The sequence below is a fragment of the Odontomachus brunneus genome, unplaced genomic scaffold, assembly GCF_010583005.1.
Source record: "Odontomachus brunneus isolate Ranch 3 - 2012 unplaced genomic scaffold, Obru_v1 Obru_scaffold_046, whole genome shotgun sequence".
Lineage (NCBI taxonomy): Eukaryota > Metazoa > Arthropoda > Insecta > Hymenoptera > Formicidae > Odontomachus > Odontomachus brunneus.
Genome location: NW_022639496.1, coordinates 1,118,425 through 1,136,585, shown reverse-complemented (window position 1 = coordinate 1,136,585; position 18,161 = coordinate 1,118,425). Strand labels below are relative to the sequence as shown.

At 35.9% G+C, this 18,161-nt stretch overlaps 1 protein-coding gene across 3 annotated transcripts in view; it reads right to left on the bottom strand.

The window, feature by feature from the left end:
• The window catches only part of LOC116844759 (protein Tob1), a 243,518-nt gene that overhangs the window by 38,625 nt on the left and 186,732 nt on the right, over positions 1-18,161 (bottom strand). Inside the window, exon 1 of one of the 3 annotated variants that reach the window (XM_032816770.1) lies at positions 356-2,207. The exons of the other annotated variants lie outside the window; for them this stretch is intronic. The gene's annotated coding sequence lies outside the window, so the exon portion shown is untranslated. Of the gene's footprint in view, positions 1-355; positions 2,208-18,161 lie in introns of those variants that run through there. 3 annotated transcript variants of the gene reach the window in all.

The window sequence follows — 18,161 nt, the reverse complement described above, 5'->3', positions numbered from 1 at the left end:
TAATAATAGATATTGAAACGATGTAATAGCTGCAAATGAATGAATTTTTCGTTGTGCTGCAACAAAACATACTTATACTGGTAACAAAATAGAACTCGTACCTACTGAATTTTTTATTATATGGGATATAACGATTTCATAACAATTATCAAATATCTGTTCATAACTGTAATATATTTCATATTAAATATTTAACATTAAGTAACTATTACTAAATTATTTAATTGATGTTACTGTGAATGCAATTACGTCATACTCCCGATCTATTAAATATTTGGTAATTATTATCATATTTAGTATTAGTTACTAAGGATTCAATGAATTTCTGTAACTAAATGCAGTTTGTTATAGTTACCAGTCTTTTCTCTCAGTGTGATGCGGTTCATGCCGGATAACGTTCGCAGGACGTAGATCTCCCTCGCGAACGGCGGGGATCTCGCCATGATGCAGATGAGAAAACACCGTTACACCTCAATTAAAGATCATTATAGTATCGGTCGCGAGACGGCGATTTTGTCCATATGCTCAGCGCCCGATATGTCGCATGATGGTTGCTAACAAAGTATGCGACTTTGTCTGGTTGCCGATCAAAGACGAGGAAACTACCTCGGGCGATCGAGAGATCGTTCCGCCGACGTTGGCACCGATGAACGCTCGTCTTGTCTTCAGCGAGATCTGAGAGATCTGAAGAACGATCTCCCTCTGGCAGATCCGCTCAAAACGGTTATTACCCGACGAAACCAACGGCATCGAGCTGCAGAAGAGCACGCGACAAACTGCGAAACTATCGCCTCGACGATCTCGGCACATCTTGTGAGTCGGGATCTTGTGAGTCGAGCTTTTAAGAAGTTCGCAGAAAACGTCTCGCGGAAAATCACCTGCTCACTGCGCAACTTCTCCGAAATGTGGAGATTCGCTATTCGCTGGCGTGCTTTGTTTACGTGCCGCGAGAACCGAAATCTCGGCGAATGAGATCGCGCGAGGTGTCTCGCAAAATGTGATCTCGACGACAACGGACTTCGATCACGCACCCGACGCGTGAATCCGGACGGTTTCAGGATCTTTGAGAATGTTCTCGATTCACACCGTTTCAATTGCGAATAATTAACCAAATATCCCGCATAAAAATTTCTTAATATTTTCCCAAATGCAGGTCAGATTCCAATGAGAATATAAATAAATAGCTCAATTTCAAAATTAAAACAAAGAAGATTCTCAGAATATCCTATCAGTGTTAACAGCAAAAACAGCATTAAAACAACTCTTCTTCACAAGCAAACTCTTTTTCTTCTTTTGTTTAAGAACATTCTCCATAATTTACATTCGAGAACTATTTTAAGTGTGATGTGTTAGAATAAAATATTTTTAGAATGTTTCTAGGATATTTCTTATAGATAATCTGGACGAAAAAAATCATTACTTGAATTAATATTATATTAATCAAGGACAAATTTTCTCTCTCTCTCTCTCTTTATTAGGTAGCGATTAGAGATGACATCATACGATACAACCATCGATAACTATCGATAGTTTGCATTATCGATAAGCATCGATAGTTTGAAATAATAATCTCTTACCAAGTATTTTAAATTGATTGATTAATAGTTAATAAATTTATTTCCAATCAGAATATCCAACTTTGTCCTAAAATAGATTATCCTACTACGATACTAATTAGAAATCCCATTTTTTTTCCAAACAAAAGTTTTCTATCTAGGATCGGAACAGAAATATTAAAAAAACTCGAACTTTTTAAGTATTTTCTGCATTAGTTTTATTAATGCAGTAAAGACAATACAAATATTTTGTCCAGCTAATATTATTCCATGTTAAAATATAAAATAATATATTTTCGTTTTATATGTAATACAAAATACATTTGTATATATGAGAATAATCTGACTTCATACATTAGTAGGTCCGAAGAATTTGTCGGATATTTATAAATATTTTTGACTTTCTTAGGTCGAACGCCTTTTGTTACAATTTCTTCATAACGTTTCTCTTTCGCTACACTTTGAGTATTTACTTTTACAAGTACGTGTTTGTATACGGAGTATCCCAGAACAACGGATTAAGGTGAATATAAAAGTTTTATATCACTTTGCAATATTTACAATAATTATCGAGATATTAATTAAAAAATATTTGTGATTTATCACGCAAGATATGGTAGATGAGTTGTAATGGTGATATCTGACGTCGTGTGCTTGTATGTTAGGACAAACTGAACAAGAAAGTTCTCTATCTTTTTCTTAATAATTTTGTAAATTTTTTGTTATTAATTAGATAACATTAATATATTATCGCGAACGATTATCTGCTAATCTTTTTTTAATTAATAATTAAAAATCTACAAGGTTATTAGGAAAATAGTACAGGACTTTTTTGTTCAGTTCCAATCTTTTTTAATTAATATTTCGATAATTAAATATGATAAAATATAGTGTAAAACTTTTAGGTTTCCTTCAATCCGTACTATGCTTTCACGAGAGCTTCAAAGGTAATTTTGACACATCCTGTATACATATACTTGTAACGAATAAATACTCAAGGTGTCTCATATATTTTGTTCAGCTTTAGTTCAAAATGTAAACCAGAAAGAATCTTTGAAAAACGCTGAGGATGACCAAATAAGATCTGTAAAATAGGTTTAATTCTAATGATAGAATTTACTTTTACTTTGACCCTGATGATGTCTGAAATTTCCGCTTTCGCTTTCTTTAGCGTCAAAGTACGTTGTATAATAGTAGGATCTTAGGAAGCAAAGTAGATTCAGTTGCGAACCTCTATTGAAGCTTTAGTGCCTATACAGTATATATGTATTTTATAGTAATATATGTATTTTATAAAAATATTTAAAAAATTTAATAAATAACGAAACAGAAACGTCAAATAGCATACAAATTATACATTTTATCTGTTCCATATATTTCAGACATCATCAAGATCAAAGTAAGAGTAAAATATATCATTAGAATTAAACCTACTTTACTATCTTAGCTTCTATTGCGGTTAGAATTCAAGGTTCAACATAGGGTCCAAATTTTGACTCGGAAATGAGCGTTAAAATAGGTTTCATCTAGGTTGTAGATTATCTAAGTAGGCTCAAACTATCTTTAAGAGCGTCAAAATTTTGACAACGTAGAGTTAAAGATTCAAAAGAGAAGTTAATGAGTATCAATATCGTCAAAGTAGGTATTACTTACACTGTAAAAAATTATGTGTTAAATTTAACACATTTCATGTGTCTCAAATCATCCACTCTCATTTATGTGTAAATTTAACACAAAATAAATGTGTTAAAAAGTAACACGCATAATATGGAAAAAATTAACACAAGAATTTAACACTTGAATACCGTTAGGAATCATAGGTTGTGTTAAATTGACATATTTAATATATCAGACATAGATTATGTCAATTTAACATTTTCATTACATCAAAACCATAGATTAATACTTCTCTCAAATGTTAAATTAACATTTTATTTTAGTTAATTTAACATTATCCATATGTCAATTTAACACAAACCGTGATTCCTGACGGTATTCAAGTGTTAAATTCTGTGTTAATTTTTTCCATATTATGCGTGTTACTTTTTACCACATTTATTTTGTGTTAAATTTACACAAATGAGATGATTTTGGACACATGAAATGTTAAATTTAACACATTAGTTTTTACAGTGTAGGCTATAAATCGTCTAAGTAGGCGCAAACTATCCTTAAGATCGTCAAAGTTGCACCAAAATTTCGACTCGGGTTCAGATACTTGATTTCTGACTGAGTACGATGCAATCGACGACGAGTGTCCGGTCGATCGCGTTTCGACGACTCCGATCTCGACGCGCCGTGCGATTTTATCGTGTGCGCGGCACGGTAAGTGCTCGGTAATTGTTATTAACTATCTGCGCGCCGCGTTGGTACCGGATATAGCAACGAGCTGTAGATTAATCGGCCGTTTGGTCTCCGGAAGGAAAATATTTTATTACGATTACTGTTCGACTGCGAGAGAAGCACACACCTACAAAGCGAGTAATGTAAATTTCGATCAGTTCCGGCCGGCCGGCCGAAAAGTCGCGTTTGTTGTTGCAAATAGACAGGATGTATTCTCCAAATATATCGAAGGTAGAGAGTCTTCGTGTAGGTAAATTACGCTCGCCCGGCAAATACGGGTATCCGCAGCGGAATGTAATTGGCGATATTACATCCGGCCGGACGAGTGCATTGTGGAGCTCGCTTGGCCGGGCCGCCGCGCGAATGCATAATTAATGTATTCAGATGTTCATTGCCGGTTAATTTACTTTAATAAACAGACGTTATGAAAAACGAGAATCCCGATGTGGGCTCGCCCGCGTACGGTTACAGCGTTATTCGTGAAATTAGCCGCGCTGCGCGCGCCCGCCGCTACGGACGGCGATTAAAACGGGGTAGAAAATTATCAAAGGCCCCGAGACAGACACAACAGACGTCACAAACGATATTAAAGCACCGTGTTTCGCTTCAACGGAAGGCCGCCCGCCCGCATTTCGAGCGCCGCTCCTGTAATGAAACTAAAATCAAAGCGAGGCGAAACGAACTTTCGACGCCCTGCGGGCTACAATGCGCAATAATGATTCCCATGCGGAAATCTCCTAATCATTGTCCATGCGGCACTTTTCCCAAAGTGGTTCTCGTAAAGGGAGGACATCCAAGTGGATTCTCCCCTTTCTCTCTTTCTCCCTCTCAATATCCCGCAGGAGCGAGTGAGTCGTCGCGGAGGCCGACGGGAGGGTTAATGTGTTTCCCCAAGGGATCCGCAAGTTTTTCGAGCACTTGGTAAAAAAGCAGAGAAAGAAAAAAATGAAGGAACCCTTTGAGGGTAGCCGTGTCCGATAAAAAGCGCCGTTTTCAGAGCCACGGACGTCCGTGCGGTTTCCATTGCGAAAAGTGGAAGGAAGAAACGTGGGCGAGGTGATCGATCGGTGGCCGCCCTTGTCCGGGAAGGGGTAGAAATGGGGTAGAAAGAGAGGGAGAGGGAGAGAGATGCTCTCTCCCGCTGAACACGGAGGCGAGCGGCCGCGAGAAAGAGGAAAGAGGCTTCGACATCGGACGATATCTCTCACTGATATTCGAGTGACCAGTTTCGCGATCTGGATTTGCGCGCGACGCGATCCGACCGACTGCCGGTAACCTCGATTTCAAGCCGAGCCGAAAAAAATCGAAACTCGCTCTTGAGACTGGAGAATAAACACCGGGATTTCGCCATCGTTGTTGTCGTAGCGGAACGTATTTGTCACGACAGCGGCTTCTGCGTCGCGCGTTTATTAAATTCGTAATATTGGCGTCGAAATATGCTCCGCGCGAGCATATTTCGACATTAAGAGGATGCTGGAGTTGAAAACTTTACCGAATACTGGCATTTTTCTGCAAAGTTTACATCGTATTAGTCGTACAAAATTACAAATGCTTTTATGCAGTGGAAGTGGGTCCAAAAATAAATAGGAGTATTGCTCGATATGTGACGAAAATAAAAAAACCCAGACAACATAATGTCTAAAATCGGGGCATAAGACGTTTTAAAGATCACCTTTAAGATGTCTTTCAGACGATTATAAATATCTTTAAGGTGTCTTAAAGATTATCTTTAAGACGACTTATGTCCCGATTTTAGACATTATGTTGTTTGGGAAATTTTTAATGTAAAATACCAAATTGTTAATTAGCTTAAGGAGACGCTGAAGCTGAAAACTTTACCAACAGAATACTAGCATTTTGCTGCAAAGTTTACGTTGTATTGATTGTACAGAATTACAAATACTTTTATGCAGTGAAAGTGGGTCAAAATAAATTGCTCAATGTGTGATGAAAACGAAAAAAAAAAAATTGAAATATAAAGTCTTAGCGTAATATTTGCCTAATCGAAAAGCTCCGCAGTTTGTACCGAAAGTAGGAATGCTTCAAACAGAAAAATTTTGAAGAACATTACTGTATCTTCGCATATGCAGAAATAACATTTGTATCTCAGGCAATGTATGTCTGTTAAAATGACAAATAATGAAAAATTATTTGTAACGGTAACTATTCGATCTATTCTCGTCATCAAACAGCAAACGAGCTTTTGCTCTGGTAACAGAAGGATTCTTCTCAGTGTTGTATTTAGTTTCGACGTTTCGTGAACATTTCACTTCTTCAAAGAGCGACCTTGTGTCTTGAACAATCTTATATCAGACAGCCGGTATATGTATAAGAAATTCAAAAGGTTAGCATGATCGTGCTATGACGTGATATTTGTGTTTATCTGACATGACGTTTTGACGATTGCCTTTATGTTATCGATTTATTTTTGTCGTTTTTGTCGTTTAACACTTGCAATCGATCAAACAAATTTGTAAGATATTCCGTGCACTCCCCTTTTGCTCTAACAATTAATAATTTGTCTTAAATTAACGTGATATATAATTAATCTTCTTAACCTATTTCTTCGCCTATTTCTATTCAGATTAATTTACAATAAATTTACAATAAATTATTGATTTTTAGAACAAAAGGGGAGTGTACGGAATATCTTACAAATTTGTTTAATCGATTGCAAGTGTTACTTTATGTATATATATTTTTATTTCAATGTATTTCGCAAGAATTTTTAGCATGCATTTTCTCGCTTCTGACGTCATTAAAAAGAGATAGAAAATGCGAGAGGTCAGGAGCCTTAATAGTCGTTACTTGGAACTTGTTTCAGAGAAAATACACAGAATTGAATTTAGAGATAAATGTGATTGTGTTTTTCATCTGAATCGCGATTAGAAATGTAATAATATCGAATATATCGTGTAATCAAAGTAATGTTCAAATTTAACTCTAGATGAAATTCACATCTGTGTATCTCACATGGGGCAAGTTTTAACTATTAATACGACTCCTAATTTCCTTTCAATTCTTAATTCGCTCCCAGCGAACGAGGTCATTTTGATGCACATTATTCACTTCACGAATACCAGAAAGGGAAGGAGATTAATGTTAGCTCACATACGACGTTGCTGTGGGATGGATCGCAAGATAAGATTCTTCTCAGGGAATGTTCTTCAAAAGGATATAGCGCTCCATTCTACGAGGAAATATGGCATGAGCATGAACGAGGAGCTACGTGGAAGGGAAGCGGATTTTGAAGCCGCCAATATTTCAATGATAGCGCCCGAGCTCGAGATTTGCGACGGGCACGAGCCGACGATCTCGGGGGGCTCGCACTATAACTTGGATTACTACAGCGGGAACATTGGAGCCTCGTATGAAATCGCGAGGAGGTGAACGCGGAAGCCCTTATCGTGTCTTTCATCTTCCCGGTCGGAAAGGTATCTCCGATCGGGCGGGGAGGGGGTGGGAGGTCGCGATCTTATACATTTCCACCTGGATCAATCGTCATTTATGTAACATTTGTCGTTCGTTGAAGTTACATCGGTAAAGATGAGGACAAAATTAATAAGTGAGAGAATCTTGCTAAATATATTCATCCTACACCTGCCTACACCAGCCTACACCCAGGTAGACATTCATAATTATCACAAGAGTACACTGAGAGAAGGATTTAGTAAATATTACTAAAATTTAGTTACTATTACTAAATGGTAGACGTAAATATAGCCAGCATGGTGTGTAGTTGCGCAGTTTTTCTACCACATATTATACCTGCAACGACAACGACACACTGTCGTTAAAAAAGGATTAACCTACAAGCCTGCTATTCTGTACATACACTGAAAAAAAGTTTGGTAATACCAAACGCGTTTTACCACATCATTTGGTAAATAGTAACCATAATGGTAAATGTTACCAATGTTTGGTAATAATTACAAAATTGTTAGTAATATTAACTTCCATATAGTAATATTCACTTCTTTAGTTGATATTACTTTACTAAATGTAGTAATTATAACACTGGATAATTATTACTAGAAATTTTTCTCAGTGTACATATCCATCGACAATTGTCGGTTCGATACTCTAATGACATGTGTCCACTAATCGTAACGATAAACGTCCCAATAGCAACGATAAACCAATAGTACGTTACCAACGATAAATGTTTAACGATGTTTGTCGCTCTTGAATGACGACATCGCTATTTTTAACGTCTTGTATACTCCGTTAATGCAGTTCCATCTACACGCAAAAAAATAATTTAGTAATATCAGCTAAATCGCGGTAGCTGATTCAAACTTAGTCAAAAGGCTAATCGTTTAGCTGTTAAGAATTGGCTATGACAGCTAAGATCCATTCGCTATGAAATACAAATATATTAGGTGACGTTAAAAATGCACATTATTTCAAGTAGCTAAGAAAATAGCAGTTATTCCTAAATTTCTTATCGTATGCATATATTAAAGAAGTTTGCCGTACAGCTACAATCATTTGTTACAGTCATTTATTTCTAGCAGCTAATATTTCTCGCTGTAGCGCCTAAGTTTAACAAAGAATTAATTTAGCTTCGGTAGTATTGACATTAGCTGTCCCTATTTCAGTGACACATCTTATCTGCCACAGCTATTTTTTAGCTGGAAGCTAGTTCTTTTTTTGCGTGTAGGAAAATCGAAATATCAAATTGTCCAGGCGTAACAAATATTCGTGCATCATGATTGTGGACCATTCAAAGACTTTGTTCTTTTTAACTGCACTGAGAGAAGAATTTAGTAAATATTATCAAAATTTGGTTACTATTACTAAATGATAGACGTAAATATAGCGGGCCAAAGCTATGGCAATACTTATTAATTAATTTAGTTCTGTAAAATAAATTATTTATTTGACAGAAGTAAAATTTAATTGCTTCCAGAATATATTTGGTAAATAAAACTTATTGAATAGTTGAGCAAAATAAGCGATTTTGTAATAGTTACAAAATTTTTGGTAGGTTCAACCAACCATCTGTAATAATAGATATTGAAACGATGTAATAGCTGCAAGTGAATGAATTTTTCGTTGTGCTGCAACAAAACATACTTATACTAGTAACAAAATAGAACTCGTACCTACTGAATCTTTTATTATATGAATTTAACATTAAGTATTAATTTAACTATTATTAAATTATTTAATTCATGTTACTGTGAATGCAATTACGTCATACTCCCGATCTATTAAATATTTGGTAATTATTATAATATTTAGTATTAGATACTAAGGATTCAACAAATTTCTATAACTAAATGCAGTTTGTTATAATTACCAGTCTTTTCTCTCAGTGTATATATGAGATATGATTGATGACGGAAATTTTGCAATTCTTTTAATTACAATTATGAAGCAAATATACTGTATGATACTTGATCATTACATTTATTACAATTATGAAGCAAATATACTGTATTAATTATTACAATTGAATCATTCAATTCAATTACCTACCTTTTAATTCAATTACTTAAAGAACTAAAAATTGCCTGTTGTCACTGTGATTTGACTAGATTTAGTGTAACAGAAAAAATTTTCTTAACATTTTCTTTCTCAAAATTTAAACAATTGTAGGTTTTTGAAGAATATTACAATTTGATTTGGATATTCATTCCTTAGTTTAGTTTGGTGTTGTGGTCTCACCTAGATATCTAAGTCTGCGACGATAGACAGCAATGTAGTTACACAGAACACCGTTCTGCCGTTTCCTCTGCTTCGTTGCAGAGTCAGTAAACATTATCTTCTGCCTTACCAATCTTGTGTAAATGATATTTCAGGGGGCAGTGGTCTGTGTATAGACCTGTTAAGATAGGAAGATCTCTTCTACTGAGAGAGAGAGAGAGAGCTATTTCAGCTCTTCCTGGCGACTAGTTATAAACTTGTTCGTTTAGTGTTGACCTGACATGTTATCCCAGTACGAGTTTTATTTTGTATTCCTATTTTTGGGTAACTCGTCTTGCATGACTATTCTGTAATGCACAACAAGGCTCAGACAGCCAAAAACGGCATCCTTGTTCCTTTTTTCCAAGCTCACTCGCCCTTCCATTACTGACGCAACTTTTACAAACCGACTAATGAAGTTGCTGTTAAATTTGTGTACAGTTATCTATCTGGATAGGAAAAAAATTTTTTTTCGAGCGAACAAGAATAGCACGCAATTTTCCCAATCCACTTTTTAAGCGCGCGTGAACGGTGCATAATCGTGTAATTTTTTTTCTCGCTGGGAGCTTTCGCCGCGCGCGCGGAAGCAGCGGCTGGATGGAGCGAACGTGAGATTCACGGCCGTCGTTGGATCTCGTTTTATCGTACGTCCGAAGTAGAAGAGGCGACACGAAGGATGGCAGGAAGAAAAATAAAACGCCTCCAAGACATAGACCGATCGATACTTCTTCCCATGCAACGGACGCACCCTGCACCGTAAGAAAGGAGGCGCAGCGGCGAGCTCGGCAGACGCGATCTCGCGAATGTCTTCGTGTTATTCAACGTAAAGATACGCGATGGGAGGAGGGAGAGGGAGCGAGGAACTCCGCGTTAACATTCCGCGCAGCTAGACCTGCGCGCATTAATAAAATGTACCGCGAAGAGCTCGTTGCCGCATGATGAATAGAGAGGAGCGCTTACGTCTACCCTCGCAGACATTTCTCAAGATATTCTCAGCTACAGCATAGATTCCGATTAGAATGTCCAGATTTGTTCTAAAATTGGTCACGCCACTACGATACCAATTGGGAATTTTATTCTTGTTTCAAATACATGAGTCCTCTGTCTGGAATTGAAACAATGGTGGAGTCGAAAATAGGAACTCGCGCTTTTTTCAGTCAATAACGTCAGTATACTTTTGTGGTATCAAACAGAGAATTTAATTTTTTTACCAACTATTATATTTAACAGAAAAAGAAATTAAAAAAATAATAAAATGGTCTTAAAACACTTTAAGTATTTTATTGTATAATGAAATTATTTGGAAAGTCAATATATATGTTTTACTCTATTCTAATGTAAAGTGAAGACCAGAAAAAATATTGAGTTTTCCATTTAGAATCGCATGTTTGAAATTAGGGGAGATCGGGTCTAGTTGGCTCAAGAGATATGTTGATCATGTGTTTTGTTTATATATTTATAATAAGAGAATAGTGAAAAAGAAATTGCAAAATATTTCTTTTAAAACATAGGTACTTTCTCCTCAAGTTTTATCAAAATCGGAATTACATAACAATTAAAAATAGAAAAAACTGATTCAGGAGCAATCAACATTTTTAAGCGTGCTGGAATTTCTTATCAATATTCTTCATCGTGAGTGAATAAATTTAAGGAACGTGTTATTAGTTGGGATGAAGTTCCCTGTAAGTATATGAAATACACGGTGCTTTGGATAATAAAAATAATTTTTACTCTTAAATAATTGAAATCTGGTATATATATGAACGAGATAAAGTTGGCCCATAACTAAGGACTTGCAAGGAGGACTGTGGAGATCTCTCGCGGAGACTCCGAAACTATTAAATCTGGATATATATTTTATAGGTGCCATCTTTAACCTGGGCTGCCAGCCAACTTGACCCAGTATCAGGGCAAGATGGCCACGTTGCAGCATATTCGTATTTCAGCAGAAAATGTACGGTTTACAGGATCGTTGCGGGCATGTAAACATATATACAGAAAGGTTATCTCTATGTGTTTGTGCAGTCAGTCGCAACAATTAGAGTCGATTGTTCCAACCTCTTGGTAAGTGACCTGACAGTTAAATCATATGTCTGTCTCCGCTTTTCCTTCAAATTGGACAGAGACGGACACATGATTTAACTGTGGTTAGCTTAGTTCCAAGAAATTGGAACAATCGGCCTTTCGTTGTCTGAGAAGTTTTAATTTCAAAATTTTGAAAAATGTGTCATCTAGTCTCCTCTGTCTAGGTGTCTTTCCTATTTATGACTTCTCCAGAGATTATGACCAGAACTCATAATTAATTGAGGAATCAGACTGCATCCCAACTGGATTCCAAGAAGTTTTCTACGCACACTGAGAGAAAAATGTATGATATTTGGAACTATAATGGCATAGTAAAAAGATTATAGTTAAGAATATCATTTTTATAGTAAATGTTACCATAATATTTATAATATTCACAATATAAACATAATATAACTGATCCATGTAAAACCTTTACCAAGAATTATAATTATTTGAAATATAAAATATAGTAAGGTAGCAAATATTGAATAGTAAGAGAAATTAACTATTTTATATAGTCAATACAATTGGAATATTTGGCAAATATATATATATATATATATGTAACTATATTCTCAAAAGGTGCTTTACCATATATATAAAGTAATAAGATGGTGACTATAAATCTGTGTTCATTCTACTATATCTTCATGTTTAGATGAACTATAAATATATGTTTGAGGCCAAAACAAACTATAAAATATAGTGAGATTATAGTTATTCCACCTATTTTTTTCTCTCAGTGCAGGTACGCGTCGCGTAAAATATTGCATAGAATTTTATGGAAAAAAATCTCAAGGATAGTTCGACATTTTCCTCGATGCTTGGCCTTTTATCCACTACTCGCACGCGCTACGACACATAACGACGATGATAAGGTGGAATATTTGTCATCGTCGTATTTTTCTTCGAAATATTCCCCTTTTCCCAGCACGTACGTTCAAACTTCCGCAACTTCTGCAACACTCGATTGCCGCGCGAGGTGCGATTAACCGAATGTCAGACAATAAACAATACTGCACACATGTACACGTACGTACGAACGGCGTTTCTTCGCGCTTTTAATTGGGCGTACTATTAATACGTAATTGCGACACGATCTATTCGAGGCTGACGGAGAATTCGCGATAGCGTCGACGACGCGTCGTGTGTCGCCTATATAAACCGTAGCTCGCTCACAACATATTTCCAAGCCAAGGTTAAAGCTGGCTGGCACTTGGTCTGAGAATTTCTGGTATTTCCTGCTGCAATACGCGCACATCACCCGGAAAAGCATCGAATCGAAGGGCGGTCTCTCTCTCCAAGTGTACAGCTAGCGTGAGACCGTAACGCTCTGCGGGAACCAGCGCATTTCTTTCGTACGCTCGTTCCTTCCTTCCGTGCGCCCGTAAGTTGTTTTACTCGCGTACTCGGGAACGTTTCACTGCGGCACACGTAGGAGAGTTCCGCCAAGGCAAGGTGACGGCGAATAAGGCAGGGGAGCGCTAAAACGCGGAAAAGTGTTGGTAAACAACGGCAATAATGACGATGGCGGTGGAGAAGTACGCGCGACGGGCACGTGACTCGACTACTCCTCCGCCGAAAGGCAGTTTTTCATTTCCACGGGCGTGCCGAACACGCGTGGCAATCGCGCGCGGCTCGTTGCTCTCTCCTGTGCGTGGAAAGCAGGGTTGCTGTTATTGGTGACTTTTCACCACACTGCGAGAAAAAAATAATTGGAATAACTATAATCTCATTCTCTTCAAGTGAATCAGTGAATAGTCACTGATATCAGTTGTAATAATTGGAATAACTATAATCTATTCTCTTAAAGTGAATCAGTGAATAGTCACTGATATCAGTTATAAGTATAGCCCTGAGCACTTTCAGTGCAACGATTATAACTGCAAATTAGTGTATATTCACTGTTTTCAGTGATGTTTCACTGATTCATTTTAAGAGAGTATATTTTATAGTTCGTTTTGGGGTCAAACATATATTTATAGTTCATCTAAACGTGAAGATATAGTAGAATGAACACAGATTTATAGTTACCATCTTATTACTCTGTGTATATAGTAAAGCACGCTTTGAGAATATAATTACATGTACCTATATTTGTCAAATATTCCAATTGTATTGACTATATAAAATAATTAATTTCTCTTACTATTCAATATTTGCTACCTTACTATATTTTATATTTCAAATAATTATAATTCTTGGTAAAGGTTTTACATGGATCAGTTATATTATGTTTATATTGTGAATATTATAAATATTATGGTAACATTTACTATAAAAATGATATTCTTAACTATAACCTTTTTACTATGTCATTATAGTTCCAAATATCATACATTTTTCTCTCAGTGCATTTCGGGGATTTTTAAAGTCTTTTGGTGATTTGGTGAATAACTTTATTTATTTAGTGATAAAAATGGCAGTGTTCCGAAATTCAGTGCCAGTGCAGAAATTTTATTGCATACCTAACATGAACTATAGATTTTCAGTACTGGCAGTAAATTTCGGGATGCAGCCATCATACCGCGAATTCGATTGAATGCACCAGTGCGCACTGAGTACACACTAAGGCTTGTTTACAATCCTTTCTTATTCTTAAGATTGCTTTAAATACATCTTCAAAAACTTCTTAGCCAATAAAACAATTCGTACGGATGCTGTATAGATAATTTTGCTGGCTGAGATGTATTTGAAGATGCACTTAAGATGATTTTTAGGCACAAGAACGAATTATAAACAAGTTCAGTGTACACTCACTACGCACTAGTGCATTCAATCGAATTAGTAACAATTTACAATACGCTAAAACTAATTACAAAATAAGTTTTTCCCTCTCTTTCTCTTTCTCTCTCTATTTACGAGTATATTTTCATATCTTCATGATATTTTCATGTTCAAATATATTATATTAATTTTGTTTATATTTATGTTTATTAAAACATTAAAAATCATTAAAATTGTTTTTTTATTCGAATTTATATACATTTAAAAAATCTGGTGAAAAAAGTTGTAATCTGGTGATTTTTGAAGCAAAAATCTGGTGAATAAATTTTTGGAGTCGCAGCAACACTGGTGGGAAGAAAACTCCTCGGTCATGAGCGCGACCGAATGGCTGAATAGTTTACCGAACCTTCAAATTTTCATCACTTTCCGAGTCGAAATTTTGATCTTATGTTGAATCTTAAATTCTACACCGCAGTAGGAGCTAAGATAACAAATTATGTTTAATTCTAATGATAGAATTTATTCCTACTTTGACCCTAATGATGTCTGAAATTTCTGCTTTCGTTTTCTTTAGCGTCAAAGTACGTTGCAATAATAGGATCTTAGGAAGCAAAGTAGGTTCAGTTGCGAATCTCTATTGAAGCTTTAGCTGCTACATAGAATATAAATATATTATATAGAAATATTTAAAAAATTTAATAAATAACGAAACAGAAACGTCAAATAGCATACAAAATTTTATTTGTTGCATATATTTCAGAAATCATCAGGATCAAAGTAAGAGTAAAATATATCATTAGAATTAAACCTACTTTACTATCTTAGTTCCTACCGCGGTGTAGAATTCAAGGTTCAACGTAGGGTCAAAATTTCGACTCGGAAATGAGTGTCAATATCGTCAAAATAGGTTTCATCTAGATTGTAGATTATCTAAGTAGGCTCAAACTATTTTTAAGAGCGTCAAAATAGCGTCAAAATTTTGACAAGGTACACAGAGAGAACGATTTATTGATTCAAATAAATGTTTCTTTGGAATAGTCCAAACGAATTATTTGGTTGACACAACAAAAATATTTCTTTGGAACTAAGCCGCAAATAAATATTTTTGTTGCTTCAAACAAAATTTTGTTTGATCAATCAAAAAATTTGTTTGGACTATTCCAAAGAAGTATTTATTTGATTCAACTAAATCGTTCTCTCTGTGTAGAGTTAAAGGTTCAAAAGAGAAGTTAATGAGTATCAATATCGTCAGTAGATTTTACCTAGGCTATAAACCGTCTAAGTAGGCGCAAACTATCCTTAAGAGCGTCAAAGTAGCATCAAAACGACTTGGGTTGTTATTCAAAACGCGATAGGCACACTGAGAGAAGAATTTAGTAAATATTATCAAAATTTGGTTACTATTACTAAATGATAGACGTAAATATAGCGGGCCAAAGCTATGGCAATACTTATTAATTAATTTAGTTCTGTAAAATAAATTATTTATTTGACAGAAGTAAAATTTATTTGCTTCCAGAATATATTTGGTAAATAAAACTTATTGAATAGTTGAGCAAAATAAGCGATTTTGTAATAGTTACAAAATTTTTGATAGGTTCAACCAACTATCTGTAATAATAGATATTGAAACGATGTAATAGCTGCAAATGAATGAATTTTTCGTTGTGCTGCAACAAAACATACTTATACTGGTAACAAAATAGAACTCGTACCTACTGAATTTTTTATTATATGGGATATAACGATTTCATAACAATTATCAAATATCTGTTCATAACTGTAATATATTTCATATTAAATATTTAACATTAAGTAACTATTACTAAATTATTTAATTGATGTTACTGTGAATGCAATTACGTCATACTCCCGATCTATTAAATATTTGGTAATTATTATCATATTTAGTATTAGTTACTAAGGATTCAATGAATTTCTGTAACTAAATGCAGTTTGTTATAGTTACCAGTCTTTTCTCTCAGTGTTAGGTAAGTACTATTTAGCTGGAGATCAACGTCGCGTAAGGAAAAGAAATTGATTAAACTAATCTGAATGAAGGATATATTAGCCGGACTGTTTGTTGGGAAATGCGCGAACTATATTTTTGGTAACCGGAGAAATTTTGTTACATGCATTCTGGTTAAAGTAAATATACATAAGTGTTTGGTTACAAAAACATAATTATATATTTATATTTCTTATGAGATTTTATTATTTTTTTAACTGGAAGATGTCAATATACGCTTATTGTGCTTAAAATTAGCCATTTAATTCAATTATATGTTAAATTAGTTAAAGATTCAATGTTATATTGTATTTAAGGAACTCGCCTTTATCCTAGTGGGATTCGAAAACGCGCACGGAAGAAACAACTTCAGTTGGATTAACGTGACATGTTTAAATAAGATTTAGTTGTAATCTAAACAGAATTTCTGATTATTATAATAAAATATTCTGATAGCCAAGCAGAACATTTAGGTCTAACAATGGTCAGAATTTAATTATTGCTGATTCAAGTGCCTGCTTATTAGAATTAGAAAGCAGAGTTGGATGAACGTGATATGTTTGGTCAACGGCTGTTGGTTAAACTAAACAGAATTTCTGATTATTATAACCACATATTCTAGTGTTCAACGTTGATTACAACACAGATAAACAATATATAATGGATCTATCAATTAGTGAAGTAGCATAGCGCGTAGATAAACGACTTACTACAATTTGATCTAAAGTACAATATACTACAAGTTCATGAAAATCGGAGGCGGACACTTGTGTGGGTTTCCTTGTAAATAAATATATCACTGAAAGAGTAAGGCAAGATAGCGGCAATTAAATTTTTGGGTTGTAATTACCAAACATTTGATTGATTCTCTTTTGACCAAATTTTGATCTCGCCAACCGAATCTTTTTTTTAGTGTATAATATTCAGACACCTGAATGTTATTGTTACACATACGATAACCAAATGCTCTGACCGGTGTTGCAACTAAATGTTCTGGTTGCATACCAGAAGAATGTCTCGTTGCAATAACCAGAAAAGGTCTGCTTACCTCCAGCAAAACTTGCCTGACCAAACATGTCATATTAATTCAACCGGGCTCTTTTTTATTGTCGCGCGCGTGTAATATTTATTCTGTTCCAAATGATATCACCGGCGAAACAAATCGTGCTTCGCCGGCGGGCCTTCCTGAAAGTACTCGATGATAAATCGCGCGAGTGTTACGAGCGCGCGCCGACTACCTTCGTACTTTAAACGTCTCGGTAAATATTAACGAGCCGCGTCGCGCGAAAATACCGAGCGCGAGTGCACGAGAAGGATGCGAGTTTGGGTTCGCGGCTCACTTCCTTATTCGTTCAGCCGCGGCGGGCCGCGTCCTCAAGACCTGTTTACGTAAGTGTGAATAAGACGTGCCGCATTCTAACGGTGTGATCTATTTGCGTCCACCGCTCGTCGAAATCCCGGCTCGCGCTTCAAGCGGCGGCCCGAACGCGCCTAATTTTATATTCGGAGCAAAAACTCCGGGCACCATTGCCAAGTGGAGCTGTAACAATCGATTCCTCGCCCCGCGACGACCTTAGTATGCGCGCCCCCGACGGCCGGCGTATTCGGCGAAAAATCTCCGCTGAAAACTGCGTGTTTCTGTCGTGCTCGACGGTGACTTGGGAAACAGCGGAAGTAAGAAGGTTGGGGAAGATAATGGCGGGTTAATCGGATGACGTAGAGAGGAACCGCCGGCGGCGGAACGCGAGGGGAATGCGATTCCATGTGTT